Source organism: Phocoena sinus, chromosome 3 (genome assembly GCF_008692025.1).
Source record: "Phocoena sinus isolate mPhoSin1 chromosome 3, mPhoSin1.pri, whole genome shotgun sequence".
NCBI lineage: Eukaryota > Metazoa > Chordata > Mammalia > Artiodactyla > Phocoenidae > Phocoena > Phocoena sinus.
This window is the reverse complement of record NC_045765.1, coordinates 91,541,881-91,569,834: the sequence shown is the minus strand read 5'-3', so window position 1 is coordinate 91,569,834 and position 27,954 is coordinate 91,541,881. Positions and strand designations below refer to the sequence as shown.

The following is a 27,954-nucleotide window of genomic DNA, read 5'->3' as shown; positions in this document are numbered from 1 at the left end:
TCAAACACTGACAGCTTCATAGGATCCCTCTCCAGTAAAAAGGCCTCCTCCATTTCCAAAAAGTAACTGTTCACTATCCAAATGTCCAATTACCTCTGCTTCCAAATTTCCTGTAATAGAAAATGACCTTGAAAAGTTTTTGATGAGAGCTGCAAGCAGAGAAAGACTACTGTTACAGCAAAGATTTCATGGTAGATTCCATCCATCTATGTTTAAAATATGAAATGATAGCAAAAATCAGTTAAAATTTTATGACAGCTGTGATAAATGCAGAATCTGATTAAGTCTCTAGTAGTAAGTAGGAAGGAAGCAGGTCAAATTCCAAAATTCTGGACCTAATAATAGAGTATAGTCCATAGTAATCATGAAAATTGACTAAAAATAATGACCAAATTAGAGATCTCATAGTGCTCAGGCAGATTAAAAATTTTAACACATAAAATAAAAATTTAATATATAATGATCTTGGTACAAAGAATAGAACAAAAGCTCCTGTTTTTATTCCCATTATGTATATTGTTGTTCCCAAAAGATAAGACTTGGATTTTATGTCAAGATAAACTACAATGCATGGATTTTTTTTTTGTTTTTACTCTGGAAGCTCTTCAGATTATTATTCCAACACCCAAATACTCACATCAGATCATCTAAGCAAGGAATAAAATACTTCAGTACAGCTAAAGACTACTTTGTAGCTCAGAAGGGAGGGCCTAAAATTTATAGGGGTAGATATGAAAGAGCATTGCATAAGGAGTCAGGCTATAAAATGTGAAATTAAGAAACAATAAGGCTTAAGACTATATAAGGTAAAATAAAGACCTGGATATAAGAGTTTCAGTCAAGTGTAAGCAACAGCAATAAATTCTGCTTGCATAATTACAATTAGAGACAGTTACTTTGTACGCATTTAACCAGGAGTATGCTGTTTAGTCTACTTGTAAAGTAATAGTGGAAACGAGAAAGCATGTAATATAGGAACACCTATATAGGGAAAATGAAAAGTTTACCCTGCCATACATGGCAATCCATAACTGAAAAATATGACTAGTAAATGCTCATTTATCTGAAACCATTTTGAGATATGGTCTCATTTTCTATCCCACAGTGAAATAACTTTTCCTATCCAATTAGAAAATTTCCTCTTCAGTCAATATTTAATTTTCTTTCTCTCATATTTTCCAGAGCATAGGGGTTTTCTCTCTCCTCTTCATTTAGAATTGAGGGTCTGGGATACTTTTCCAGCTGAATAAGCAAAATGCATAAATCTGGACAGTCACTGAGCAAGAGCACAGGTTCCACTAAGGACTAATGAGCACACTTCTTCAACCGTTTTAAAATTATTATCCTATTTATTGGGTCAATGAAGAGAACAACAACTTATAAGATCATTTCTGTAATTTTCCAAACAGCTAAAAATAAGACCTTAGAAAATTTTTTCATCTAGTTGCTGATTATTATGTCTATTTAATATGACTCAGATCTCTTTGTGTCTGAAAAGCACTTTTGGAACTCCAAGCAGTTTTCATTATATCATTGTCTCTCTGATTGCTTAAGGTAATTAGCTTACCTTAAAGCTAATTATTATAAAAAATACAAGGCATCTTTCAGTATGACTTAAATTCAGGTTTGGAATGATGATTTATTCAGATCTACCCTCTTACTCCATTTTCCACAGTATGGGTCCTCAATATGGCCTATGAAAGAGTCTAAGAGTTTATCTCAGGGACTAATCAAGTCAGAGTGCCCAAATAATTTTAGGAACAAATAGAATTTACATTTATAAGTGACCATTAACCATTTCTGTGAATTAAAGTGCTTCTAGTTAGTATGTCCAAGTTTTAATTTGTATTTCATGAATAGCTATTAATATCATGCCAAGAAAACTGAAGTTTAATATATGTATGTTTGTGTAGACATGCACAGTTTCCCACATGAGGGCCAAATGACTGTAATAATGTTGAGTCAGACTTTTTCTTTTATTCTATAAAAATTATTAAAAATCTTGAGCAGCACTTTCCAATAGAATGGTTATGAACATGGGCATGTTCTTTATCTAAACCTTCCAGCGTGGTTGCCATTAGCCACACAGGGCTATTGTGCACCAGAAATGTGGCCGGTGCAGCGGAGGAACTGAATTTTAATTTAATGTAAATTTAAACACTTTATAATTAAATCTAAGTAATAGCCAGATGTGTTTAATGGCTACCATATTGGACAGAGCAGATCTATGACAGTAAGAAACAGCTACTATACTCACATTTTCATAATACTGGGAAAAAACAATTAAGTATATTTCTTAAATACAACATGAAAAGTATAATATTAGATATAGGGTGATTAAAGGAACATAGAAAATCTGTAACTCAGATTAGAAGGAATGGGAAGACATCTAGGAACGTTTTCTAAAGGAAATAAAAGCAGTTGTCTTGAAGGATAAATAGGGGTTAGAGCCAGCTAGATCCTTTTCTGCACTTGCAAAGAAGCTAAATGATAATAATCTTGGTCATACTCATTTTCAAAAATAGATTGCTCTATTCACTGTGTTTGGTGCTTGTGTTTCTTCTTTCCAGTCTTACACTTCTGTGTGCAAGAAAACAATCAGGGAAATCTCACAAGCAACCTTAAAGAGTATCCTCTAACATATCAAATCAGTTCCTCTTGCATTCTAAAAAATACAGGTAAATATTTTGCACTTTGGTTATCTACCTTTTCCACATAATATTTGAAGAAATGTTTTACTGTAAGCAATATATAATTATCTACACTTAACGTCCAGAGGAAGAAAATCATTCATTGTTTCTTCTGGCTCTGACCACGTACTTTAAAAACAAGTCTAACTAAACATTCATAGAGGATCTAGGAGGCAATATTAGGAAGGTGTTACCACATTCTTGCTTATGACAATGAACAAGAGTTCCTTATTGTCCTCCCTTTGCTCTCACTTCCTGTTGTGTCCCAGTGAAACCTGACATCCAATCTGTAATCTTTAGCCTCACCATCCATCCAGTGGACCTTTAAGCGGATTCCCTCTAATTTCAGCTCTCAGTTCAGTACTGAGGTTTTATTTGCTCTATTGCTCCTTCTGCTCCTGACTACTTGGGGTTAATGCATTTGTCCTTTTCTTTTTGTACTCTAGAAGCAAGACCTCTGTGCCCATTAGGTTGGCTGACGCTCAGATGGATTTATCATGGTCAAAGTGATTTTATAGCTTTCAGAGGTATCTTTTAGTACATACTCAGATACCATTTAGAGCACTATCTACATTTTCTGAGTTCTTGAAGGGATTTAATTTTAAATTATAAGCACACAAAGGACAGTACTGGATATTGCCTAAGGATTCATCTTGCTGCCTTTTGAGAACACCAGGTATGCAAATTAAAGAAAGCCACAGATTCCTTGATGCTCCTCCCATCCAAGTGGGTAGGCTCTGTGACTGCTTTGACTAATGGGATATATTGGAAGTTTTGGTATGCCAGTTTCTGCTCTAGGCCTCTAGAGACTGGCAGCTTCCACTTCATGTTTCTTGGAAGACTCAGTCTTGGAAGTCAGTCACCATGCTGTAAGAAAGCCAAAGCAGCCTCATGGAGAGGACTAGTCTGGCTGAGCTCCGAGCCGGCAGCCAGCACCAACTTGCTCTTCCATGTGAGAAGCCTCCTCAACACCTAAACCTGATTTAGAATATGAAATCCTGGATCCTATCTTGAACCTGATGCTGTATTGGGATACAACTGTTGGGTTTGGCAGAGGGGTGAGTGTATATTGCATATGGGAGCAATGGAAATAATTTTTGGACAAAAGGCTAACTGTGACAAATTAAAAATGGTCATACATTCTTTCAACTTCTCTTACTATAATTAACAATTGTAGTCTGTACCCACTTTTCTTGAGTCTGTGCTCTATGACTACTTTGAGTATGGCAGAAGTGATACATTAAGAGACTGGACACTTCCACTTCCGTTCTCTTGGAACACTCACTCATAGATGCCAGCCATCATGCTGCAAGGAAGCTGAAGCAAGCCCTTGGAGAGATCCACATGAGGAAGAATTGAGGCCCCAAGCCAGCAGCCCAAGCTAAGCTTCTAGCTATCAGCCAGTACAAATTTATCAGATTTGTGAGTAGATTTTCCAGCCCTACTGATTCACCACAGATGATAGCACATAAAACAGAGGTGTGCACAATACAGAGCCCATCCTGTATTCTTCATCCACAAAGTCATGAGCAAATTAAAATTCATATTTCAAGCCACTAAGTTTTGGCATTGTTTATTACATAGGAATAAACAATTGGAACCCCAGAGTATCCTCACAGTAGAATGTTTCTGTTCTCTCTCTGTGGAATTCTCTTCACACAAATCTTTGCAGGGTTACTTTATGTTTAGCATTTGGTACTCACTTAAATGAAATAGTAAAAGAAATGCATTCCCAGTCTTAGGTATCCTTATTCTCTCCAAATCTATCACATTATCCTTTCATTGTTTATTTCTGTAATATATATATATATATATATATATATATATATATATATCCACTCCCACCCAAAGTAGAAAACAAGCTACATAAAATAAGGAAATTTGTTTGCCTTGTTCTTTGTTATATCTCTTTCACCCAAAGCAATGCCTCAATACATATTAATTTAATAAATTACTATTTCTGTTCTACTAATTTGACTATCAAAGAGAATCTGATTATGTAGTAATAGGGGTAAAGAATACTAGAAGCTTATAGTTTCATCCTTTATAATCTCAAATGCTTTTCTCATTGTCTCTCAAATATGGGTCCACCAAATTAAGAAACTAGATTCTAACTGAATTAGATTTCAATAACTGGTCTATAACAATGATGTTTTACACCTACAAGCCAAACATCCAGATAGCGTTGGTTTAATTATCACAAACCAAAGCAATCTGAATTGGCCTGCTTAAATGTGTAGTGATTAATTGGAAACATCAAAATCCCTAATTCAATCACAAGAAAGTGCCCAGTATATGGCTACAGCTGTGTTTTGAGTATCTCTCATGGATTGGCTGCCTCTCTATTTGCTTTGCATGGGAGCTGGTCTCACACAACATTTTGAGTTAGATCATAAATTTATAAACACACATATTCTCACAAACACACACGCTTTCTTCTACTCTTTTCTGCATAATTCAAGGCACTTGCTGTCACCACCACACTTGTTCAGGAACATCTATAACCATGTGTCATCCTTTTGTGACGAACAGCTTTAATTAGTGGAAGATAAAAGGTTGTAGTCTATTTCAAGAAAAAAATCTAATTTTCAGATAGTATATCTTGCTTGTGGAATCCAAAGGACATAGTCCTTTACTCTCTTTTCTTCCCCTTAGTGTCCTATATGTCTTTACCAAACCCTTACTGAAAGGATATCAGAAGTCTTTCATCTTTATTTCCTTCCCCTTTGTCTCCTACAAAATCCCCTATAATGTCAGTTAATAAGAAAGAAATATTAGGGTTCTAATAATGCCCTCAGGGAGACTAGCTTTCAGGATTTTAGCTAAGGTGGCAGACCGGAGTGTGGGTTAGCCTCCCAATGACCCAGTGAATGTGTGATACAGTGCTCTCAGACTGCCCAAGTGAATGCCCAGAACTGTTTAATTAACACAAGTTACCCATGCCTCAGTTAAAGCAGTGTGACTTTCTCTCCTAAAATAAGGATTTGTGTGTGTGTGTGTGTGTGTGTGTGTGTATGTGTCTGTGTGTTAGTAGCAGCATCAGTAGTAGTAGTTCCTCAAGAAAACTCTCACTAAAATTTGGGTTGCAAAAGTACTATTGTGTCAGGTCTTATATCCTTGATTGCAGAAATACAAAGAGGGAGGTTTCTTGGTAGTCGAAATATTGGCACAATCATTAAAACTGCTAAATCATGAGAAAATATGACCCTTATAATTAGATCATGAGAGGCAGAATACTCCTGTGAGTGCCTGACATTCATTTTAAATGTGCCTGAGCACTGCTTTCCAAATGCATTCGTTTTCTAGTATCTGTTAAAACACTTATTAAAAACAATTTATAATTTGCATGTTTGGATTTTCCTCTATTATCTGTGAGTTCATTTCTTTTCCTTTTAAAATTTCAAGGGAACCACATTATTATCTACCAGGGCCCTTGACAGAACCAAAGCAATCGCATGAGTATTACCCCAGCTTCTACTTTCAGACACTTTTGAATCCTGTCATCCAAATCATCATGGTGCTAATACATTCCCAAGCACTGAAGACTCAGAGGAGCACGATGCTTCAATGTGTTTATAGAATACATTTCATGTAGACAAGCACGAAAGGAACAGTTTGCATAATCATCTGCCAAAAAGGATCCATCTGTCAGAAGAGAGGAAGCTGGTATCAAACAAGTTCACATTAAAAAACAAAACCTCAACTTCCATTCTAGGCACTTCATTTCCTTGAACCTAATTATCAGTGTGCATATAAATGGGGAAAATACCTCTTCCTGGTTACAGTTCAAAATTCTGGTCTTGGCAAGAGACAACAATAGCTGCTCATTTCTTTGGGGGCTGTACCATGCAGCTGAGAGCATCAGGACTGGAAATGTCAGGCCAAATTCTGTTGTTGCAAATGTGAAGCTTTACTTTACTGCTTGTGGCAAATGTGGTATGTGTTAAGAACAGAAATATTTTCTTATTTCCTTAGTGTTAACTAATTCTGACTAGGCTCCAAAGAAAAAACACAGCCCCATTTCCCTGAAAAGCATTCATTTCTGCAGTTTGTTTGTTTGTTTTCTGATAAAGTTCTTAAAGTTCTGCCTAGTTAACTATGGCAGAAACATCAGTCTTCAGATAAAAAAAGAAAAGTACAAAGACTCATTTTAAAGACTATAATACAATCCAAATATTAGGCAAAAAAAGTAAAAAGAAAAATCAGTTATTTGCTTCACAAAATATTTACTTAAAAATTATTTGTACATATTTTTTAAAAACTATCCTCTTTCAACTTTTAATGTGAATTTAACCACATGCAGCTTAAAAAAAGTAAGAACTTACGCAAAGAGAGGTAAGTTGTACTTTCTGATAAATAAACTGAAAAAGTATCATGCTGAAAACTATTTTAAAAATATATTTGAAAAATATTTGTGGCTCGGCATAAATTCCAATTAAATTATCAAAAACAACTTTTAACAAATTGCAAGAGAAATTTATTACTTGTATATTATAAAGTCTTCATTTATTTACAGATATTGTTGAGTACCTGCTTTGTGTCAGCCAGTGATCTAGGATTAGGGATTGTAGCAGTAAACAAAACTGAGAAGGCCTGCTTTTATGATGCTTGTATTTAATAGAATAAATGTATTTAAAATTTGGTATTGGAAATGGATTTATAGAATACTTTGCATTTTTTGAAGGATTTTAATATACTTCCTATAAGACCCCATGTGACTTTCATGTTCATAATTAACTTTTCTTCATTAACATTATAAAACACCTGAGCATTCAGCAACCTCCTAAATATTTCTCTTGATTTCCAGGTAGAATCTGGTGGTTGGAGAGGGTGGTGGGATGACAAATTTTTAATGGCTATCTACCTATTTTCATTCTGACTTGTTGTGTCTGGCTCAGATCTCAACCACCTGGGTAAAGGTCATGTTCATTCTTACCTTACCTCACCATATCATCTTAAGAGCAGGGTGGAAGGTGTGGGAAGGAACAGAACAGTCTGTCCTCCATTTTTCCTCAAATTTCATTGACCACCAGACTATTCTATCTAGTAGTATTTTCCCAAAAGTGAAAGATGTTCGATAATAAGTAGAATACAGATCACAATACAAGTGAACATCGGGCACTACTGACAAGCCCCTTGGCGATCACTTTCCATACAGGGCCTCTTACAGGCCAGCTCTTTCCCTTAGGTCTAATGTACTAAGTTTGCTGATGCTCTCTCTCCTCCAAATGATCTCCTGGACATATGCTGAGTTCCCCAGGGCAGGGCCTCAACTCCTTGTCTCTTCAGACTCTTGAAAACTAATCATTGCATTTTAAGGAATATATGATAAAAACCTGATCTTTCTCCTGTCTTCCAATACCAGGACAATGGGGGTTCTAAAAGAAGACAGGTTTTATACTTTTTAAATAGTTTAAAAATCCCATATAAAGAGAAAGATCCTGACTAAATTGTCTCACAACACCTCCACCACAGTTCAAAATTTCTTTTGAATATTATATGTCTTTACTACTTTAAAATATGATGGCAGTAGTTCAGCGATGAAAATTAAACAAAGATAGTGGTAAACTCTAAGTGCCAGGCATTCTTCTAAGCACTGTACATGTAGTCATTTAATCATTCATCCTCCTAACCCCCATTTACACATGAGGGAACTGAGGTGCAAAGAAGTTAATAAACTTGCTGATGGTCAAATAATTATTAAAAGGAAGACCTGGATTTAAATATAGGTAGGTTGGGCTCCAGAGCCCATGTTGACCACTTTGCTCTATTAAATCCTACTTCAGTCAGAAATATGGAAACTTTAAGATTTGAATTTTGGCCTCCACAGCTCTAATTATATTCCTTTTATTGGGCCATGTGGTCCCCACAAAACAGATTTCTCCTCTTCAACACGTTTCATATATTTTCCTGAAATTGACTCAAATGTGACTTATTTGCAACATTCTGTAAAAATGTATCTTTCAATCATTTTTGCTTTATGAAAAGAATTTTACAGAAAGTCTAAAAAATAAAGAGAAAATTAAAATTTTAATACTATTTCCAAAAATTATAAAAAATTCTTTTCAAGGTAAAGGGATCTAAGATTACATGCTGATATTTCATTTTACAAAATAAGGAAACAGGTTCAATAAACTTTCAAATAAAAATAATTTGTCCAAGACATAGAGCTAAATTTATGATAAAAAAATTTACAGGATCATCAGTATTATCAAACTCAGTCTTTTCTTTCAGTAGGTAGAAAATTAAAGTTTTTTTTTTTCACTTGACATGCTTAATTAAACAAGCTAAGGTAAATCTATACTTTCCATTTCCTTTTACAAATCTCAAAAAATCCTGTGTCATCTTATCTATCAGGACTTATATAATCTAAAAACCTGTGCTCTTTGCATTAGCTAGAATCTATGATCCATGAATCTATGATCCATCAGAACCTGGGCCCACATGGATCTATAGAAAAATTCATCTGCTGTTCTGGTGTAGGTAAAAAGAAGAAAGTGACATTCATTTTTTTTCCACTGTTTGGAAATATTCTATACAGAATTGTATGTAAAGCAAATTTTTCCATAAAATTCTATACATCTCCTTGAATGTCATTCTGTGCTGACAACTCTAGCATCCAAAAATTGCCTAAGATATCATTGTGCTATCTCACATAGTATCTCCTTCCCTAGATTAATGCATCATACATGAATCCTTCTGAATTCCATTTTTCTCTGTAAATATCTGGTCCTCTTTTACGAGAATTGATATTTGTGTTCAGATATTTTCTATTAATGACTCAATTATCTTTTGCATTACATGGAATATAGTTTCATTTTAGCAGTGCTATACCGAAATAGGAACTTTAATCTAAGAAATGAGTCTTAAAAACAAACATATAAATCACTAACCAACAGTAGATATTATAAACCTCATGGTAGATCTTTGGGTTCTGTATTTTTTTTTAAAGCCATGAAGAAAAGTAGACTTTACTAGTTGAGCTCAAAGAGTAGGTACAGTAAAGGGGAAAAAAAGTACAGAAAGCGGTATACTTTGTTCAAGGGGCATTAGGATCCTTTCAGAATAAGGTTGTTGCTCCTTTTAATTTTTCTTTTTCTAAAAACTACTATCTTGAGGTATTATTGACATTAAATAAATCTATACATATTTAATTGAGCAAAATTCTTTGACTGTTTAAACCACTCCAGATGGACAGCTTCCAGTTCCATCTCTGATTAGGTTTTGCCATGCTCCAAGGAGCACAATAACAAACCAAGATAATTCTTTCCCACTGCCATTGTTCTTGCAAAACTCTGCAGAAAAACAGTGAGGAATAAGGGCCATTTGTAGATTCTTTTCTAGCTTAAGTAGAGTTAAGTAAAAATGAGTAAAGTTGGGACATGCTCTTGATATCATGGTATAATTTAGAGGGATAAATTAAAAGATGTGTGTGTGTGGGCACATGAAGTGTTATAAAACTATTCTTTTTCAATGTGGTGTATTTGACTATTAAAAATGAGGTATCTAGTAACTTGGGAGCTTTCTTCTTTTTTTGTAACATATTTTCATCCAGAAGGCATCAATTTTCATGCTTTAGTTATTTATATATAATCAAAAGATCTACTTTTTAAAGACTAATAAAGTGTATTACACCATGATGCTAGAAGAGCTTAGCCTCAGACTATTCAAAAATTTTTCTAGAATTAAAGAAAAACAAACTGGCTAATATGAGTGCCAATTTCTCATATTCACACTGGTAATCAGTTACAATGGAAAAAGGTTTTAATATTCCAATTCCAGATCTGCTCCTTAAATCTACTCAGCACTGAGTTTAATTTATGAGAAAATCAGTTTTAGGAAAACAAGCAACTAATTGAGGGTCTAGTGCTGATTTTACCACTCTCTAATAGAGTTATAAGAAGATAAGCTTATTTAGACATTACTTTCCTTTAGGCATTACTTTCCTCATATGCTAATTGAGATTTGGGTTCTCTCCCCTAATAACCCTTTGCCAGATTTTGTCCCAAATCTATTCTCCTATTTTCTGTGGTAATAAAGACCCCTAACATTAGCTAGGCATATGGCTATCCAAAATAAAGACTATAGGTAGCTGTCTCTCTTACAGTATGGTGTTGCCATATGATTAGGTTCTAGCCAATGAAATGTATTTGAAAGAATTGTATAACACCTGGACAGTATCCTTGAATGGAAACAAGCTTCTCCCTTTCTTCTAGCATCCTCTATCCTACTGGATTGAAGGTAAAACTGATGGGTGACCCTAGATTAATTTTTGTAAATTATAAAGGCAACAAGGGAATAAAGCCTTTGTGTTGCAAAAAGTAGCTCTAGCACTTCATGTAAGTAGGAATCTATTTTTGCATTGCTTATTACATACTTTTGTGATATACTTAATTTATAACAAGGACTGAATAAAAGGTTTTTACGTTTGTGATTTATATTTCCTTACCACCCTTCTTATTGTGGATGCAGGTTTTGCCCTCATTTTTATTCTGTACTTGCTTATTCAGTACTTGTACCCTATCTTCTAGTATTCTTAAAACTGTTTGAATTATATCACCCTGTACTTTCATTTCACCATCTATTTTATTGGTCCAGAAATACTGAATAGTTTCTGTTCCTGCTCTTTTCTTACATATGCCTTTTAAAGTTAACTCTCTATTGCTAATCCGGTTGACTTCCTTAATTTTCCACTTGTCTTTTTATTAACAGCTATTTCAAGGCAGTTTGCTGTTGTTATTATTGTTTATTTGTTTTGGGTTTTTTTTTTTTTGCTTCTTTCTTGGTCAGCCTGATAGGTGCTTCTACTGTAGCTATTTATGTGATAAGTCCTCTCTTTTTAAACTGCAAAGAGCATGCTTACATCTCTTTTGGGCCTATTAAATGACTGCAGTTTTTGATGACTCTTTAACCTAAGATTTGAAATATTTGGTGTCAGCTACACATGAAATGAGAATACTCATGTAGGAAAGACAAAGAAAAATTGTTTATACAACAAAGACATCTTTACAATGAGACGCATTGTTATTAGCTGCTGGTAAGTTTAAAAATTATTTCATTTACTACTGAACACATTTTGCATTTTGTAATAAGATTTGTTTTAATTTTTATTGATGCACATACAAAATCACATATCACATTATTTTGTCTTTCAGATATATTATTTCTGTTGAAGTAATGCAGTTTATAGAGGTATATAATTTACTTAGTATTCATTTATAAATACTGAAGATTACAAAATGTTTTTAAAAAGCAGTATTAGATTAGTAGAAATCTTAAGATGTAGGAGACAGAGTCTCCTAGTTTTTAAGAATCTATAGATATGTGCTAATGCGTAGGTACATAATATTTTAGGCCTTCAGTATTCTTGATTGAGTAAAATTATTTCATGATGCTCTGGGAAATTCCAACATGAAAAACACTGAAACAAACGAAAAAAAGTAAAAGATATATGTGCATTTAATTAAGACCCCAATAACAATGCCTTTATATTTATATAAAAATTTTCAATATTCAAATTATTTTTGGATACATTTTTGGTTATAATGAAAGCCTGATGAAACAAGTTCTATTTATTAAGATTCCATCTTTTAACAGTCTCTTCAGCAAGTGATGTTGGAAAAGTTGGAGAGCCGCATGTAAATCAATGAAGTTAGAACACACCCTCACACCATACACAAAAATAAACTCAAAATGGCTTAAAGACTTAAATATTGACATGACATAAAACTCTTAGAAGAGAACACAGGCAAAACATTCTCTGAAATAAACTGTACCAATGTTTTTTTAGATCAGTTTCCCAGGCAATAGAAATAAAAGCAAAAATAAACAAATGGGACCTAATCAAATTTACAAGCTTTTGTACAGCAAAGGGAACAACAAAATGAAAACACAACCTACACACTGGGAGAAAATATTTGCAAATGATGCAACCGACAAGGGCTTAATTTCAAAAATATACAAACAGCTCATACAACTCAGTAACAAAAAAACAAACAACCCAATCAAAAATTTGGCAGAAGACCTAAACAGACATTTCTTCCAAGAAGACATACAGATGGCCAAGAGGCACATGAAAAGCTGCTCAAAATCACTAATTATCAGAGAAATGCAAATCAAAACTAGAATGAGGTGCCACCTCACACCGGTTAGAATGGCCATCATTTTAAAAAATCTACAAATAACAAATGTTGGAGAGAGTGTGGGGAAAAGGGAACCCTCTTACACTGTTGGTGGGAATGTAAATTGGTGTAATCACTATGGAAAACAGTACAGAGGTTCCTCAAAAAACTAAAAACAGAGTTGCAATAAAATCCTTCAATCCCACTCCTTGGCATATATCCAGAGAAAACTATAATTCGAAAACATATATGCACCCCTATGTTCATAGCAGCACTATTTACAATAGTCAAGATGTGGAAACAACATAAATATCCACTGACAGATGAATGGATAAAGAAGATGTGGTACATATGTACAATGGAATACTAATCAGCCATAAAAAGAGTGCAATAATGCCATTTGCAGCAACATGGATGGACCTAGAGATTATCATACTAAGTGAAGTAAGTCAGACAAAAACAAATACCATATGATATCACTTATATGTGGAATCTAAAATATGACACAAATGAGCTTATCTATTAAACAGAAACACACTCACAGACGTAGAGAACACACTTGTGTTTGCCAAGGGTAGGGAGGGATGGAGTAAGAGTTTGGGATTAGCAGATGCAAACTATTATATATAGGATGAATAAGCAACAAGGTCCTACTGTAAAGGACAGGGAGCTATATTCAACATCCTGTGATAAACCATAATGGGAAAATATATGAAAAAGAATGCATATACATGTATAACTGAATCCCTTTGCTGTAAAGTAGAAATTAATACAACATTGTAAATCAACTATACTTCAATAAAATAAATTTAAAAAAAAGAGTCCATCTTGTAATTGAGAGAACCGAGACTCTAATAGCTTCAATGCTGAGTATTATTTTGGCTACACAGTAATTAATTAGTAATTAAAATATGTCACAGAGTTACTGTTGGCATTATTTACTGCTATTGCTTTCACTAAAATGTACTTTGTCTATTTTAAAGATTTTATTTAAAAAAATTTTTTGTGATACATGTGTATATTTTACTTTATTTTTTTTATTGGAGTATAGTTGCTTTACAACATTGTGATAGTTTATACTGTACAGTAAAAGTGAATCAGCTTTACGTATACATATAGCTCCTCTTTTTTGGATTTCCTTCTCATTTTGGTCAGTTCCCTGTGCTATACAGTAGGTTCTCATTAGTTATCTATTTTGTACATAGCATCAATAGTGTATATATGTCAATTCCAATCTCCCAATTCCTCCCACCCCACCTTCTCCCTTGAGAAAAACAAATATCATATATTAACACATATATGTGGAATCTGAAAAAAAATGGTATAGACGATCTTATTTACAAAGCAGAAATTGAGATACAGACATAGAGAACAAACGTATAAAGATTTTAAAAATCAGAACTTGGCACACTTTTCTATGTATACTAGTATATACTTAAATTGGAAAAATATACAGTGGGTTCTGACTTAGTCTGTCATCATCCACAAAGGCATTGCTCCTCAAATATTAATGTGCATATCAATCTTTTGGGGAGGTTGGTAAAATCCGATTCTGATTCAATAATTTTGGACTGTGTGAAGTATGTGTCAGAGTCTCTAACAGATTCCCAGGTAATGCTGAGAACCATAAACTACATTTTAGGAAGCAAGGCTTTAAAGAACTGGTTATAATGAGTGTGGTTAGGAGACTATTTCTGGTTACCATTCAAGAACCTCTTTCATGTGTCCCAGATGGACTTACGCCTCCCAGAGTGTGCTGAAAGAGCTCTCACCCATATTCTTTCAAGCTCTTTTAATTTTATCATTAATATCCAAAATCTCTTAGCTACATAGACTTTATTATTGAATTTTGTTTGTAAGGTCTGAGTAAATTGAATATTCCCCCTTTCCAGACCACATCCCCTTACCTCATCTTCACTCAAAGAAATTTATATTCACCTCTATTGTTTTTCCATGCTAATAAAATTATATAAAGCATTATATTTAGAGGTGTAATTTTAAATTTGTTTTAGAAAAATTAGATCATAATAAAACTACTTCTCTGCATTTTACAGTTTTCACTTAGTAGATCAAGATGAAAAACTTCTATGTGACTACTCTTTTTAATATCTTCATATTCTCCATAGTTTGGATATGCCATATTTTGTACAGCAATTCTTTTACACAGAGGCATCCATCTTATTTCATTTTTTTGCCACAGCACAGTTACAATAAACATCCTGTAACTGTATGAGTGAGACATATTTCTATAGGGTATATTCATAGAAGAAATATTGACTATACATATTTCTATTTTAATGGATTTTGTCATAGAGATTTCTAAGTACTGTACAATTTATATTTCTACTAGCAATATATTATAGGACTTTCTTTTTCCTGTTAACAATGGTAGTGCTAATCAGAAAAATATACATTGAATGTATCATATCTTCTAATGTAAAATCAATAAACCACTTATTATATATATTTGCCAATTTTCAGAATACTGGCCACACTATATTACAGGGGTTAACTCAGTTGCAATTTTTTTTTTTTAATATCTTTACTGGAGTATAATTGCTTTACATTGTTGTGTTAGCTGCTGCCTTATAACAAAGTGAATCACCTATACGTATACATATATCCCCATATCCCCTCCCTCTTGCATCTCCCTTCCACCCTTCTTATCCCATCTCTCTAGGTGGTCACAAAGCACCGAGCTGATCTCCCTGTGCTATGCAGCTGCTTCCCACTAGCTAGCTATTTTACCTTTGGTCGTATATATAAGTCCATGCCACTCTCTCACTTCGTCCCAGCGTACCCTTCCCCCTCCCCATGTCCTCAAGTCCATTCTCTACATCTGCATCTTTATTCCTGTGCTGACAGTAGGTTCTTCATAACCTTTCCTTTTTTTTTAGATTCCATATATGTGTTAGCATACAGTATTTGTTTTTCTCTTTCTGACTTACTTCACTTGGCATGACAGACTCTAGGTCCATCCACCTCACTACAAATAATTTTGTGTCGTTTTATGGCTAATATTCCATTGTATATATGTGCCACATCTTCTTTTTGTTGTTGTTGTATTTGTTTTTCCTGTTAAGCTGTCTTTTTTTTTTTCACGTTTTTACTGGAGTAAAGTTGCTTTACAATGGTGTGTTACTTTCTGCTTTATAACAAAGGGAATCAGTTATACATATACATATATCCCCATATCTCTTCCCTCCTGCGTCTCCCTCCCTCCCACCATCCCTATCCCACCCTTCTAGCTGGTCACAAAGCACTGAGCTGATATCCCTGTGCTATGTGACTGCTTCCCACTAACTACCTATTTTACATTTGGTTGTGTTTATATGTCCATATATAAACTACCACTCTCTCACTTTGTACAAGCTTACCCTTCCCCCTCCCCGTGTCCTCAAGTCCATTCTCTAGTAGGTCTGCGTCTTTATTCCTGTCTTGCTCCTGGTTCCTCATGACAATTTTTTTTTCTTTTTTTTTAGATGCCATATATATGTGTTAGCATACGGTATTTGTTTTTCTCTTTCTCACTTACTTTACTCTGTATGACAGAATCCAGGTCCATCCACCCACTACAAATAACTCAATTTTGTTTCTTTTTCTGGCTAAGTAATATTCCATTGTATATATGTGCCACATCTTCTTTATCCATTCATCTGTCCATGGACACTTAGGTTGCTTCCATGACCTAGCTATTGTAAATAGTGTTGCAATGAACATTGTGGTACATGACTCTTTTTGAATTATGGTTTTCTTAGGATATATGCACAGTAGTGAGATTGCTGGGTCGTATGGTAGGTCTATTTTTAGTTTAAGGAACCTCCATACTGTTCTCCATAGTGGCTGTATCAATTTACATTCCCACCAACAGTGCAAGAGGGTTCCCTTTTCTCCACACCCTCTCCAGCATTTATGGTTTGTAGAATTTTTGATGATGGCCATTCTGACCGGTGTGAGGTGATACCTCATTGTAGTTTGATTTGCATTTCTCTGATGATTAGTGATGTTCAACATTGTTTCACGTGTTTGTGACCATCTGTATATCTTCTATAAAGAAATCTCTATTTAGCTCTTCTGCCCAATTTTGGACTGGGTTGTTTTTTTTTTTTTTTTTTTTTTGATATTGAGCTTCATGAGCTGCTTGTAAATTTTGGAGCTTAATCCTTTCTCAGTTGCTTTGTTTGCAAATATTATCTCCCATTCTGACGGTTGTTTTTTCTTCTTCCTTATGGTTTCCTTTGCTGTGCAAAAGCTTTTAAGTGTCATTAGGTCCTATTTGTTTATTTTTGTTTTTATTTCCATTTCTCTAGGAGGTGGTTCAGAAAGGATCTTGCTGTGATTTATGTCATAGAGTGTTCTGCCTATGTTTTCCTCTAAGAGTTTTATAGTGTCTGGCTTTACATTCAGGTCTTTAATCCATTTTGAGTTTATTTTTGTTTATGGTGTTAGGGTGTGTTCTAATTTCATTCTTTTACATGTAGGTGTCCAGTTTTCCCAGCACCAGTTATTGAAGAGGCTGTCTTTTCTCCATTGCATATTCTTGCCTCCTTTGTCAAAGATAAGGTGACCATATGTGCGTGGGTTTATCTCTGGGCTTTCTATCCTGTTCTATTGATCTATATTTCTGTTTTTCTACCAGTACTATACTGTCTTGATTACTGTAGCTTTGTGTATAGTCTGAAGTCAGTGAGCCTGATTCCTCCAGCTCCATTATTCTTTCTCAAGATTGCTTTGGCTATTCATGGTCTTGTGAGTTTCCATACAAATTGTGAAATTTTTTGTTCCAGTTCTGGTGAAAAATAGCATTGGCAGTTTGATAGGGATTGCACTGAATCTGCAGATTCCTTTGGGTACTGTAGTAATTTCCACAATGTTGATTCTTCATCCAAGAACATGGTATATGTCTCCATCTGTCTGTATCATCTTTAACTATTTTCATCCATATCTTAGAGTTTTCTGCATACAGGTCTTTTGTCTCCTTAGGTAGGTGTATTCCTAAGTATTGTATTCTTTTTGCTCCAGTGGTAAATGGGAGTGTTTCCTTAATTTCTCTTTCAGATTTTTCATCATTAGTGTATAGGAATGCAAGAGAGTTCTGTCCATTAACTTTGTATTCTGCTACTTTACCAAAATCATTGATTAGCTCCAGTAGTTTTCTGGTAGCATCTTTAGGATTCTCTATATATAGTATCATGTCATTTGCAAACAGTGACAGTTTTACTGCTTCTTTTCCAATTTGGATTCCTTTTATTTCTTTTGTGTCTCTGATTGCTGTGGCTAAAACTTCCAAAACAATGTTGAATAACAGTGCTGAGAGGGGAAATCTTGTCTTGTTCCTGATCTTAGTGGAAATGGTTTCAGTTTTTCAACATTGAGAATGATGTTGGCTGTGGGTTTGTAATATATGGCATTTATTATGTTGAGGTTAAGTTCTCTCTATGCCTATTTTCTGGAGAGTTTTTATCATAAATGGGTGTTGAATTTTCTTGAAAACTTTTTCTGCACCTATTGAGATGATCATATGGTTTTTATCCTACAGTTTATTAATATAGTGTATCATATTGATTGATTTCTGTATATTGAAGAATCTTTGCATTCCTGGGATAAACCCCACTTGATCATGGTGTATGATCCTTTTAATGTGTTGTTGTATTCTGTTGGCTAGTATTTTGTTGAGGGTTTTTGCATCTATGTTCATCAGTGATACTGGCCTGTAGTTTTCTTGTTTTGTAACATCTTTGTCTGGTTTTGGTATCAGGGTGATGGTGGCCTCTTAGAATGAGTTTGGGAGTGTTCCTCTTGCTGCTATATTTTAGAAGAGTTTGAGAAGGACAGATGTTAACTCTTCTCTAAATGTTTGATAGAATTCTCCTGTGAATCCATCTGGTCTTGGGCTTTTGTTTGTTGGAAGATTTTAAATCACAGTTTCAATTTCAGTGCTTGTGATTGGTCTGTTTATATTTTCTATTTCTTCCTGGTTCAGCCTCGTAAGTTGTGCTTTTCTAAGAATTTGTCCATTTCTTCCAGGTTGTCCATTTTATTGGCATAGAGTTGCTTCTAGTAATCTCTCATGATCCTTTGTATTTCTGCACTGTCAGCTGTTACTTCTCCTTTTTCATGCCTAATTCTGTTGATTTGAGTCTCTTCCCTTTTTTTCTTGATGAGTCTAGCTAATGGTTTATCAATCTTGTTTATCTACTCAAAGAATCAGGTTTTAGTTTTATTGATCTTTGCTATTGTTTCCTTCATTTCTTTTTCATTGTTTTCTGATCTGACCTTTATGATTTATTTCCTTCTGCTAAGTTTGGGGTTTTTTTGTTCTTCTTTCTCTAATTGCTTTAGGTGTAAGGTTAGATTGTTTATTTGAGATGTTTCTTGTTTCTTGAGGTAGGATTCTATTGCCATAAACTTCCCTCTTAGAACTACTTTTGCTGCATCCCATAGGTTTTGGGCCATCGTGTTTTCATTTGTTTCTAGGTATTTTTTGATTTCCTCTTTGATTTCTTCAGTGATCTCTTGGTTATTTAGTAGCATATGGTTTAGCCTCCATGTGTCTGTATTTTTTACAGATTTTTTTCCTGTAATTGATATCTAGTCTCATAGCATTGTGGTCAGAGAAAGTACTTGACACAATTTCAATTTTCTTAAATTTACTAAGGCTTCATTTGTGACCCAAGATAAGATCTATCCTGGAGAATGTTCCATAAGCACTTGAGAAGAAAGTGTATTCTGCTGTTTTTGGATGGAATGTCCTATAAATATCAGTTAAGTCCATCTTGTTTAATGTATCATTTAAAGCTTGTGCTTCCTTATTTATTTTCATTTTGGATGATCTGTCCGTTGGTGAAAGTGGGGTGTTAAAGTCCCCTACTATGACTGTGTTACTGTCAATATCCTCTTTTATTGCTGTTAGCATTTTCCTTCTGTACTGAGGTGCTCTTATGTTGGTTGCATAAATATTTACAATTGTTATATCTTTGTCTTGAATTGATCCCTTGATCATTATGTAGTCTCCTTCTTTGCCTCTTGTAATAGTCTTTATTTTAAAGTTTATTTTGTCTGCTATGAGAATTGCTACTCCAACTTTCTTTTGATTTCCATTTGCATGGAATATCTTTTTCCATCGCCTCACTTTCAATCTGTATGTATCCGTAGGTCTGAAGTGGGTCTCTTGTAGACAACATATATACGGGGCTTGTTTTCGTATTCATTCAGCCAGCCTATGTCTTTTGGTTGGAGTATTTAATCCATTTGCATTTAAGGTAACTATCAATATGTATGTTCTATTACCATTTTCTTAATTGTTTTGGGTTTGTTATTGTAGGTCTTTTCCTTCTCTTGTGTTTCCTGCCTCGAGAAGTTCCTTTAGCATTGGTTGTAAAGCTGGTTTGATGGTGCTGAATTCTCTTACCTTTTGCTTGCCTGTAAAGGTTTTAATTTCTCTGTCGAATCTGAATGAGATCCTTGCTGGGTAGAGTAATCTTGGTTGTAGGTTTTTCTCTTTCATCACTTTAAATATGTCCTGTCACTCCCTTCTGGCTTGCAGAATTTCTGCTGAAATATCAGCTGTTAACCTTATGCGGATTCCCTTATATGTTATTTGTTGCTTTTCTCTTGCTGCTTTCAGTATTTTTTCTTTGTGTTTAATTTTTGATAGTTTAATTAATATGTGTCTTGTCATGTTTCTCCTTGTATTTATCCCATATGGGACCCTCTGCGTTTCCTGGATTTGATTATTTCCTTTCCCATACTAGGGAAGTTTTCAACTATAATCTCTTCAAATATTTTCTCAGTCCCTTTCTTTTTCTCTTCTTTTTCTGGGACCTCTATAATTCGAATGTTGGTGCATTTAATGTTGTTCCAGAGGTCTTTGAGACCATCCTCGATTCTCTTCATTCTTTTTTCTTTATTCTGCTCTGTGGTAGTTATTTACACTATTTCATCTTCCAGGTCATTTATCCATTCCTCTGCCTCAGTTATTGTGCTACTGATTCCTTCTAGAGAATTTTAAACTTCATTTATTGTGTTGTTCATCATTGTTTGTTTGCTGTTTAGTTCTGCTAAGTCCTTGTTAAACGTTTTTTTGTATTTTCTCTATTCTATTTCCAAGATTTTGGATCAACTTTACTATCATTACTCTGAGTTCTTTTTCAGGTAGACTGCCTATTTCCTCTTCATTTGTTTGGTCTGGTGGGCTTTTACCTTGCTCCTTCATCTGCTGTGTATTTCTCTGTCTTCTCATTTTTCTTAACTTACTGTGTTTGGGGTCTCCTTTTCGTAGGCTGTAGGTTCATAGTTCCCGTTGTTTTTCGTGTCTGCCACCAGCAGGCATGGTTGGTTCAGTGGGTTGTGTAGGCTTCCTGGTAGAGGGGACTGGTGCCTGTTTTCTGGTGGATGAGGCTGGATCTTGTCTTTCTGGTGGGCAGGACTTTGTTCAGTGGTGTGTTTTGGGCTGTCTTGAACTTATGATTTTAGGCAGCCTTTCTGCTAATGGGTGGGGTCGTCTTCCTGTCTTGCTAGTTGTTTGGCATGGGGTGTCCAGCACTGGAGCTTGCTGCTCATTGAGTGGAGCTGGGTCTTAGCGTCGAGGAGATCTCTGGGAGAGCTCTCCCTGATTGGTATTATGGGGATCTGGGATGTTCTGATGGACCTATGCTCTGAACCCGGCTCTCCCACCTCAGAGGCTCAGGCTTGACACCTGGCCAGAGCACCAAGACCCTGTCAGCTGCACAGCAGTGAATGTGGCAGTCTCCATTATGAAGTCAGATTATGAGGGTCTATAATAGCTGTTCTGGCTGACTTGGTAGTAATTTGTCTAGGAGGCTGTCTCCAGCAGCCAGTGGCTAAAAGAGTAGGTCTCTGGATGTTCTCCCAGAATCTTAAACGTTTTCATAGAGGTCTTCACTGGGTTCAGTTATGGATTCGGTACCGATGGTCTCAAGAACACCTTACTCTCTCAAGGTTGTGTGTTTGAAACAGCTCCTAAGTCTAAGGGTCTACAAGCTGTGGGAAGACAAGACCACCTGGGGCAGACTGCAAGCCATGATTCTTGCCACGAACCCTGATGCCGCCATTGTGGGATCTGGCTTCCCCTGCTGTTCTTTATTCTGAAAAGGAAGTGCAGGGAAGTAGCATTCTAGATAGAGCTTGCTAGCCAGGGGGACACCTCAAAGGACTGTGGTGAACATTAGATAAGTCAGTACACATCAAAGTTCCAACAGCTCTTCCATCTCCTTTAGTATCACATCTCCTTCAAAGCATTCCACACTCACATTCATTCAGGTTGTTGCACAGCCCAGTCCAAATCACCTTAAAATCTGCCTTGCGGATAAATCTAGTGAGAGGGATCAAATTCTTGAAACTTTTTTCTGAGATCATCCCTTAAATAACCTCACCACGAATCAAACATGGCCGTGAATTGGAGGTATCTGACATTTCCATTTTCATCAGGGTGGATTCTGTCAAGTAGCAACTCAACATCTTCATCAGTAATATCCACACCAAACCTTGAAGAAGTCTTGTTACCACACACAAGCCCTTTTCCTGAAGTAGCAGCAGGACAACTCCCATCTGTGACCATGGGCTAGGGTCAAGGCTAGGATAGGTGCAATGATGAATACAGTGGTGGAGGATGTGGCTGGTCGCAGGGGTTCCTTAGTGAACAGCTTGATTGCATCAGCAAAGGGTTGGAGCAGACCATGAGGGCCTACAATGTTTGGTCCTTTTCGGAGTTGTAAGTAGCCTAAGATTTTATGTTCTACTAGTGTCAGGAATGCTACGGCTGAGAGGATAGGGAGGATGAGCATTAAAATGTTAATTATAAACATTTTGTTGGGGAGAGGGTTTGAAACTCTGAGTATAAAGGTTTAAGTTTTATGCAATTGCCAGGCTCTGCCACCCCAACAAAACCCTGGTCTCAGGTAAATTAGTTTGTGCTCACTTATTAAGTTGAGATTAGATCATTAATTGCATTAAAGGCACTTATTTAAAGTAGGCCTTATTTCTCGTCCTTTCATACTGGGAGAAATGCGTAATAGATAGAAACCAACCTGGATTCCTCCAGTCTGAACTCAGATCACGTAGGACTTTAATCATTGAACAAACAAACATTTAATAGCAGTTACACCATTAGGATGTCCTGATCCAACATTGAGGTCGTAAACCCTATTGTCGATATGGACTCTAGAATAGTATTGTGCTGTTATCCCTTGGGTAACTTGTTCTGTTGATCAATTTTTTGGATCAATAAGTGATACTATGCTTTGGCTAGCAGGTCTAGGCTTTAATCATTTGGAGGGTTTTCTGTGCTCTGAGGTCACCCCAACCGAAATTGTCAACCCATGTAAAATTTTGTTATTCCTTGGTGGTTCAAGATTGTGATTTGGGGGTTGATTAATTGAAGCTCCATAGGGTCTTCTCGTCTTATTTTGTTATCCTCGCATTTTCACGGGGAGGTCAATTTCACTGATTAAAAGTAAGACAGTAAAACCCTCGTGTGGCCATTCATACAAGTCCTTATTTAGAGAACAAATGATTATGCTACCTTTGCACAGTCAGGATACCGCGGCCGTTTAACGATTGTCACCAGGCAGGCAGTGCCTCTAATACTGGTGATACTAGAGGTGATGTTTTTGGTAAACAGGCGGGGTTTGTATTTGCTGAGTTCCTTTTACTTTTTTAATCTTTTCTTGGGTGCACGCCTGTGTTGGGTTAACAGTGCTTTTAATAAATAATTTAGTGTTGGATTATATTTATTTGCTGTTAATTATCAGTATATTATTAGTTGCTGATGTAAGCTTGTGCAAGGAGAAATATTTCTTGTTACTCATGTTAACAGTATTGTTTCTATAGTCTTATAGATTAGTCCAGTAATTAGGCTAGGAGTTGATTTATTTAATATTGGAATTAAAATGTTGTTTTGTTGTCGAGCTTGAACGCTTTCTTAACTGGTGGCTGCTTTTAGGCCAACTATGGTATTGTTTGTTTTTACTCTCTAGTCAGAGTTGTGTCCATTTGTAAAAAGCTGTACCTTTTTAGACTAACATCTAAATATATGTTGAGGCTTATTATGGTTTCTAGTATTATTTAATGTTGAACTAAAATTCTTTTCCTGGACAACCAGCTATCACCAGGCTCGTTAGGCTTTTCACCTCTACTTATAAATCTTCTCACTATTTTGCCATATAGATGAGTTCATTCTATTAACTGTTCATAAGTAGCTCGGCTGGTTTCAGGTAGTTTAGCTTAAGTTCTCTTTGTTAAATTGTTACTAGTTAATTCATTATGCAAAAGGTACAAGGGGTAAACTTTGCTTTTTATTACTTTTAATTTTTCTTTCATCATTCCCTTACGGTACTTTCTCTATAGTGCCATCAGTGTTTAAATTTCTATCTCCTATACTTTAGATGTCTGGTGAATGTTTTATTTGATTGGTTTGTGCTAGTAATGGTGGGAAAGGTGTGGGCTAGATTTGGTTAAAGACATACATAGCTTATGAAATCTTCTAGGTGTAAACTAGGTGCTTTATTTAAGCTATATCTTGTTTTATCCAAGCATACTTTCCAGTATGCTTACCTTGTTACTACTTGTCTCCTCTCATATAATTGTCTAGCATGTGTTGATGAACTAGGGCTTTGTCATGGCATTTGAGGAGGGTGATGGGCAGTGTGTGCGTGCTTCATGGCCTTATTCAATTAAGGGCTCTATTCTTAATTTACTACTAAATCCCCCTTTGATTTTTAGGTTTCATAAAAACTTTCGTGTGAATATAAAGGGTGTTCTTGGTATAGAAAATGTAGCCCGTTTTTTCCATCCCATAAGTTACACCTTGATCTAATGTTTTTATGTATTATAGTTATGCTTACTTTTGCTCCTTTTTAGGGTTTGCTGAAGATGGCAGTATATAGACTGGAGCAGCAAGGGTTGGTGAGGTTAATCGGGGTTTATCGGTTATAGAACAGGCTCCTCTAGAGGGGTGTGAAGCATCAGCAAGTCCTCTGAGTTTTAGGCTGTTGCTGGTAGTACTCTGGCGAATAATCTAGTTTTTATGGTTATTTGGGTTTAAGGCTAAGCATAGTGGGGTATCTAATCCCAGTCTGGGTCTTAGCTATCGTGTGATCAGATTATATTGAAGTCACTTTCGTAGTTTATTTTAGTTTTAATTATGGCTTTCTACAGCTTAATTAAGGTTTAACTTTATCTTGTGTGGCTCTTTAACACGCTTTATGCCATAGTTCTATTAGCTTGGGTCAATAATCGTATGATTATTGACCCGCAGTGGCTGGCACGAAGTTTACCAATCCTAATTAATACGGCTTAGTCAAACTTTCGTTCATGGCTTAATTTTTATCATTGCTGTCTCCTGTGGGGGTGTGGCTAAGCAAGGTGTTGTAAGTTGCTGGTGTGGCGTGCTTGATACCTGTTCCTTTTAATCTTAGTGATCTAGAGGGCACTCTCACTGAGATGTGGATATTTGCATGTGTAATTCTATTAAAAACAAATAGAAAGTCTGGGACCAAACCTTTATATTTATGGGGCTAGTAGGCCCATCTAGACATTTTCAGTGTCTTGCTTTATGAGGTGTTTAAGCTACATTAACTTGCTGTACGTAGGTGATGTTTGTATGTTTATGTTATGTGGCTTATGTCAGATTTAGTATTAGATTTTCGATAGGATGATTGGTGAATCTAGGGGGGAGTCTGTCTATATGGGTGGCGAATATCTAAGTAGTTCGTTGGTATGATACGGGATGTTGAGGCTTAATTCGTTATAATATACAATTATTCAAATCTGAGGGGGGGATAGTAAAGTATTATGTCCTGTAACCATTATTTTAACTTCACACATTGGTTGTGCTAGCCAGAGAGCAAATACATACAAGTCCAGCTACAATTTGCTTGACTGTGTTAAGACCTTTTAAGGTCATAGCTGAATCCAAGCAATCTTCCCCCCAAAATAAAAAATACCAAATGTATGAAATCACAGTTATGTGTGAGCATGGGTTGATTAGTCATTAGTCCATAGAGATGTCTTATTTAAGGGGAAAGAGTGGGCGATTTTAAGTGGGATGGCCCTGAAGTAAGAACCAGATGTCTGATAAAGTTCACTAATAGAAACCCCCACGGTTCATGGGCCCAGAGTGAGAAGAGGGATCCCTGCCGAGTGAGTTGCTGGCTTCATGCAGCATGGTGATTAAGTTCGCGATATAATGGACAGGATTATAGGACATGTTGGCTTGAATTGATTTAACTTAATGTACTATGTACGATCAATAATAACTATGTACTATGTAATATTAATAATAGACTATACATGCTTATTATTCATGGTGCAAACAACTTAATGCACAATTATACATACAATGTACATGTACATATACACGAGAGAGACGCTGTTTTGATTATGTGGCAGTACAAGCATGCACGACTTACATAGCATGTATGCAGTAAAATAAATTATTTTTAGTACTGACATAGCACTGTAGTTTTGTGAATGTCTTATATCTTTTTTCAGGGAATGGTTTATATAGAATTTCAGCCTTGAGTCTTGGGGAGATGTGCTGTTCTCCTTTTCCAGTTTACAAGACTGGGGTATTGCGTTATACTACAAAGACTCTTCATTTCAGGAGCTTGTTTTCTTTTCTTTCTTTTTTTTTTTTTGTGGTACGCGGGCTTCTCACTGTTGTGGCCTCTCCCATTGCGGAGCATAGGCTCCAGACGCGCAGGCCCAGCCGCTCCGCGGCATGTGGGATCCTCCCAGACCGGGGCACGAACCCGTGTCCCCTGCATCGGCAGGTGGACTCTCAACCACTGCACCACCAGGGAAGCCCAGGAGCTTGTTTTCCATGAGACTAGCTATTGGTATTAATACTAGAATTAAAAGAAAGTATAGGATAGATGCAAGCTGTCCGACAGTCATATACGGGTACTCCACAGGCTGTCCTCCGATTCATGTTAGTGTCAGTAAGTCTGCCACTAGTACTCAGAACAAGAATTGACTGAAGGGTCGAAATATTATGCTTCGTTGTTTAGATGTATGGAGTACTGGAATGAATGCCAAGATTAGGATCGAGAGTGTCAGAGCTAAGACTCCTCTAGTTTGTTGGGGATTGATCATAGGATTGCATATGTGAATAGAAAGTATCATTCTGGTTTGATGTGTGGTGGCATGCTGAGTGGGTTTGCTGGGGTGTAGTTGTCAGGATCTCCTAACAGGTCGGGTGAGAATAGGGCTAGTACCAACAAGGCTAAGATTAATAGTAAAGCGTCCAAAATGTCTTTAACTGTATAATAGGGGTGGAATTGGATTTTGTCTGTATCGGATGGAATTCCTGTGGGGTTGTTAGATCCTGTTTCGTGGAGGAATAGGTGGACGGCCGCTAGTGCTGTGATGATGAAAGGGAGAATGAAGTGGAAGGCAAAGAATCGTGTTAGTGTTGCTTTATTTACAGAAAAACCACCTCAGATTCATTCGACAAGGGTGGTGCCAATATATGGGATTGCTGAGAGTAGGTTTGTGATAACAGTTGCACCTCAGAATGATATCTGTCCTCAGGGTAGGATGTAGCCTATAAATGCGGTGGCTATGACTGTAAGTAGCAGGATAATTCCAATGTTTCATGTTTCCTGAGAGGCGTAGGATCCTTAGTACAAGCCACATCCTATGTGGGCATAAAGGCAAATAAAAAACATGGAAGCTCTGTTTGCATGTATGTACCAGATGATTCAGCCATAGTTGATGTCTCGGCAGATGTGTGTTACTGATGACAAGGCAGTTGTTGTGTCTGGTGTGTAGTGTATTGCCAAGAATAGGCCTGTTAGGATTTGTAGGAGTAGGCAGATGCCTAGCAGGGAACCAAAGTTTCATCATGATGAGATATTTGATGAGGTGGGGAGGTCAATGTGTTGTTGAGAATTCTTATTAGCAGGTGGATTTTTCAGGTGTTGGTCATTGGTGTTCTTGTAGTTGAATGACAACGATGATTTTTTTATGTCATTGGTTATGGTTGAAGTCCATGTGGGAATAATGATGACATACATTGTATTTATTTTGAGCATTATTTTTGTGATTAGTTTTGTGGGGGTTTCTTCAAAATCTTCTCCTATTTATGGGGGGTCTAGGGTTGATTGTGGGTGGTGGTGTTG

The 27,954-nt window shown here is 36.0% G+C and overlaps 1 pseudogene; it reads right to left on the bottom strand.

Moving 5' to 3' along the window:
• LOC116751064 lies at window positions 1-27,542 on the bottom strand (annotated as a pseudogene).
• Between the last annotated feature and the right edge of the window lie 412 nt (window positions 27,543-27,954).